General features: G+C 40.2%; 1 pseudogene; it reads right to left on the bottom strand.

Moving 5' to 3' along the window:
* Nucleotides 1-3,983: 3,983 nt before the first annotated feature.
* LOC101345877 (palmitoyltransferase ZDHHC7-like) lies at nt 3,984-5,089 on the bottom strand (annotated as a pseudogene).
* Between the last annotated feature and the right edge of the window lie 219 nt (nt 5,090-5,308).

The raw sequence follows: 5,308 nt of genomic DNA, 5'->3' as shown, positions 1-5,308 counted from the left end.
CTTTATCCCAAAATTACAAAAATATTAAACTTTGCTCTATATTTTATTCTGGTAGCTTCAAAATTTTATTTTTTACATTTAAATCTTCAGTTTTTCTACAGTATATTTGATATGTACTGTGTAAGGTAGGATGCTAATGTTTTTACCAAATATTTTGACAAGTTTTCCAACACTATTTGATTTGAAATTCCATCTCACCTATATATAAAACTTCCAGCAGTGAAACTGACTTTAATTATTCTAGTCTTGCTATACTTTTTGATGTCTTTCTGGTAGAGTAGCTGCCCCCTCCCCATCATTATTATTTTCAAACATTTATTAGCCAGTCAAACTTTAGAATCATTTTTTTAAGTTCTTTCTCCCTCCAACTATAATTCATAAATAGCATTAAACTTATCAGTAAAGTTAGAATATTGAATTTTCCCATTCAGAAGAATGGTTCATCTCCCCATTTATTTGTTTTCTTTGTGTCCTTAAATAAAGTTACATTATTTTCTCCATTGGGTCTTACAAATTCTTAAGTTTATTTCTAGGCATTTGATAACTACTTATATTTATTTCTGGAGTTAGAATGAGATCTTCTTTTTTATTCTGTCTTCTAACTGATCATTACAAGCAAAACTCTTTATTTTTGAGTGTATATCTTACATAGGTCCACCCTAAAGAACTTTCTTTTGGTTTCAAATTGGTTTCTAGTTGCTATTGTAGTAAACATTGTTAGCTGCCCTTTTGGCATCTATTAAATCCTCTTTCTAACCATAGTAGATGTTCATTTGAGTGTCTCCCTTTTCCTATGGTGCTATTGGCTTTGTTAAGAAGGCTGCACATTCCCAGATCTAAGTGTGAACACCGATTAGTCTAACCCTACCAGAATCATTTTCCCTGCCTTGAAATCATATTTTGTTCAGGAATGGTAATGTGATTTGATATGAGATTTGAGAGGTGACTTGCTGGGACTTTGGAAGGGAGTTCCTCACTTCTATGAAATCTACAAGAACCCAGTTCTCTGTCATCCACTTAGTTATATTTTGATATGAGACTAATGTTAGCCACGAAAAAAATGAATTGGGAAGATTTCTGCATGGAAACTTTCCGTATGAATCAGTTTTAATAACCCAAGAATTGTCTGTTGCTTAAAAGTTGATATCCATTGCTGTTGAGTCAATTCTGACTCATAAGGACCGTACAGGACATACCAGAATTGCCCCATAGGGTTTCCAAGAAACAGCTAGTGGATTTAAACTGCTGACCTTTTGGTTAGCAGCCAAGCTCTTAACCACTGCATCACCAGGGCTCCTAAAAGTTGATAGGCCCCATTTATACACAAATATAATCTTAACTCCTCTTTGAAAGGTAGATCTTCCAGAATGTTTTAACATCTACTGTAGTTACTATTATATATAGGTCTTAAGTGAATTTTGGTCATTTATACTTTCTTAGAAATGATGTTCTCATTTCTCCTTGAGCACAGTTGTTGGAAATGCATGATTTTTGTTGTTACTTTTGAAGAACTGTGTCTTCGTTTTGTCGATTACAGTTTTTTTATTTAAAATAATCTAATTTCTGATTTTTTCTTAATTAATACATTTCTTCTGTTTTTATTTCGTTTTTGTTCATATTTATTCTTTTGGTTCACCAATCATTTATTTATTTTTATTCTTTCATCTGTAAATAACTAAGGGTATGAATTTTCCTCTGAGAACTGCTTTAGTTGTATCAGTAATTTTTTTTTGCAGAACTGTCAATTGGTTACTTTAATTCATATAAAAGTTACATTGAAAGAAGAGGCTGAAAAGTCAAGTATATTTGGTTTGTACACACTTGCCAAGTCTCACAGGATTCAACCACTTCAATAATTTTTTTATTGATAAAAAGGATATACATATCAAAAGCCTCACACTGAAGCTCAATACACATGTCCAACTCAGACAACAGATAGAAAATGAATATGTAAAACAATCTCCTAAAGGCACCTGGATCACCTACACTAGGTGTTTTTGTTCCTCTGGCTAGGACAGTCTATTCTCTAAGAGCTCACACATTTCTGCAGTGATTTATCCCATTTCAAAGTCGTCACACAGTTTTGTTCACTTGGTTACTGATGGTGGAATCAAGTAGGTCCATTTATGAGTTTACATCAGCAATAGTATAAGCCCTGATTAGAAGCCCTGGTGGTGCAGTGGTTAAGAGCTTGGCTGCTAACCAAAAGGTCAGCAGTTCAAATCCACTAGTTGCTCCTGGGAAACCCTATGGGTCAGTTCTACTCTGTCCTATAGGGTCGCTATAAGTCCGAATTGACTCGACGGCAACAGGTTTGGTTTTGGGGTCTAGAGATTAATTTTAAAAAAATATAAAACTGTTCATAGATAAAATGAAAGGGAAGAAAACACCCATATTTATTAGCATGGGGGACGAACTCAAAAGAGGATCTTTAGAATTTGGCATAAATTGCTTCTCTATGTCCTTTTGGTGATCAAGGGAGAGCACTGATGAATCACGAGGCCACATAAATTATAAATTGCTTCATGTAAATGGCAAAAAATAAAAATAAAAACAAACAAACCCACAAACCAGGCAGGTTTAAGCCAAGTCCTCCAAGAGGGGACCATTTGCTTTCCAACATAATTTTAAGCTCTGCATCAAGGTTCCTACTTTATCACTTGTGACACGAGTAGAGAAGCAAACATAAATGATATCCGAACGTCAAACAGGCTGTTGTCATCCTGAACATTCTTTTCTGGCTCAGTGTTTTCACACCTTTGTTTTACTGCCCCCACAACTGTGGCACAAAGTAGCCCCTGCTTCAGGACGTGTGGACTTGGGGCCCCTCTCCTTCTCAGAGGCGTCACCAGGTTAATACCTGTCTTCTCTGAGTGTTTCACTGTTGGCATGCCTTCCTCCACTCCCACGCGACGACAGTATCGAGCTGCACCACGAGGTTTCGCTCTTGTCTTACTGAGGGTGCTACTTATACACCGCCGGTTGGGCTGGGGAAAAAAAAATCAGTTCCAAGACCCTCACGCACTCAAAATTTAAAACGGGAGGGCAACACAGGAACCCCACAGGAGTGGGTGTTCTTTGGCTCGAGATCTTCTCCAATCTGCAATACCTTCATAGTCAGCCCCATGGGAGGAGGATACTGAGCAGCAATCCCCTCTCCCTAAAATGTTGGCTTCTAAAAAATAGCTTGTTTGCTGTACACAGCCATTCAATGTTATATCGTCTCAACAGCCCTGCCAGTTTTAAAATACACATGCATGCATACATACGTACATGTGCTCGTATATACATGCACGCACACAGGATTGCTGAAAGGGTTGAAGAACACCTCTTTGCGGGGCAGCTGGAGTGGACCTTAAAGCCACCAGGACTGCTCGGGGCACACAGCTCTTTTGCAACTTCAGGGCAGAGTAAATGTCAGAACAAATGAAGATGAAAACGTATTCTAAGTAAACGCTCCTTTGGCGACCAAGGGAGAGAGCACTAATGAATCACAAGGTAAACAGGAGCTCCCTGAGGAGACCAGTCTGAGAATTCTTGTTCCCTGGATTGATGTTTTTCTCTTCTTGATTGAAAAATGCAGTTTAGGACACAGGATTTTAATAACCTATGCAATATCCCAAACAGTTTCCTTTAAAATGCCAAGTATTCTTAACAAAAATCCTAACTGTGCAAGAAGATAATGACGTTTGGCCCCCTTGGGTGGCCACACGCTGTTGGTCAGTAGTACAGGTGAAAACTGGTTAGGGCATCATCCCGCTGTTATTGGTTTGGAAAATCTGTGGTCTATGACTCTAAATATATAAAACTCTGCTTGCTGCAAGCAATTGGTTTGTGTAGGTTCAGTTTGCCCTACTGGTAACAAATGAACCTTTGATGCTCTTTCAGACCCCAGATAAATAATTTAAAGTTCTTTAGCAAGTTCCGTACAGGGTTGCTATGAGTTGGAATCCCCTTGATGGCACACAGCAGCAAGAGCAAGCTCAGATGGAGAACTCCGGGCCTCCTGGTTTTGGTTCTGGGCTGCAGACACCTAAGTTGGAATCCCACGAACAGATTCATCCAGAGGAGTGGAGAAGTGAGGGGTAAAGACAAGCTTCATCCCTCTTCCCAGTGCAGCCTCTGCACCCTGTGAGCTTTTCACTTTTCAGTCTTTCTACTTCGTTGCACCGTCGCATGCGGAGTGGATTTGGGTACCCAACGTAACTGCAGTGGAAGTAACAAACAGAAGACCCTCAATTACAAAAAGTCAACAGGGTTACAGTTACTGGTGGTGGAAAATCACTATACTCAGCCCACTGCCCTTGGGCACAGAAAATAAACTGAAATCCATGGAGAATTAGAGCATGGACTGAAGACAGAGCTTTGTACGTAGTAAAAGCAAACGAACAAACAACCAGTTGCTGTCGTCGACTTCAACTCATGGCGACCCCATGTGCAGCAGAGTAAACTGCGCTCCATAAGGTTTGCAGTGGCGGATCTTTCAGAAGTAGATTGTCAGGCCTTTCTTCCGAGGTGCCTCTGGCTGGACTTGAACCTCCAAGCTTAAGGTTAGCAGTCAAATGCATTAAGCATTAGCACCACCCAGGGACTCTACATACACAGTAAAGGGCACAAAAACCTCTAATTCTTTTCTCTGTAAAATTGTTCACCCACAAGCAGTGGTGGTTCATTTTCCGAATGCGTCTTTTGCACTTGGCTCTTGTTGAGGACCTTGCTGGGCTTCAGTGGCAGGCTCTCTGTGAATTCCTTAGTAGCATTCCTTTGGGTACTGCCTGGGCTGGTGAGCATAGTTCTCAGATGAGATGACAGGGCGAGTACTGCTAAGCAGTTAAAAATTACTCTGTTGTTTTGAAAGTACCAGAAATCTTTGGAAGGTAGCAACGTGACAAATGCCACAACAAAATCTGCATGGATGACCAGGCGCCAGACAATGGTGCAGATCATACCACAGCCATCACAGATGAGCCACACCCTGTTTGCCTCATCAGTCTCCGAGGAGGACGAGGACATCCAAGTCATGACTGCCATTTGCAGCCAGGAGAGGGTGATGGCCAATGTCTTGCAGCCTGTCTCCCGATGACTGCATGATTTTCCTGACTCGCCCTCAACATTTTTTTCTAAACATTACTTGAACATTTTGTGCCTTTTCTTCAGGATCTTAAAGTGCATACTGTCCTGTGTGATAGGATCTGGGTAGCACTCTGATGGTCTCCTAGCCAGACCTTTGTTTCTACACTTAATGCCTCTACTCTCCTGATAGTCCATTTTCCACTGGCACCCAAGTCTGCATCAGTACATTGTAATG

Source organism: Trichechus manatus, unplaced genomic scaffold, assembly GCF_000243295.1.
Source record: "Trichechus manatus latirostris isolate Lorelei unplaced genomic scaffold, TriManLat1.0 scaffold00030, whole genome shotgun sequence".
NCBI classification, from domain to species: domain Eukaryota; kingdom Metazoa; phylum Chordata; class Mammalia; order Sirenia; family Trichechidae; genus Trichechus; species Trichechus manatus.
The sequence above is the reverse complement of the archived record's forward strand: the minus strand, read 5'-3'. Positions and strand labels throughout refer to the sequence as shown.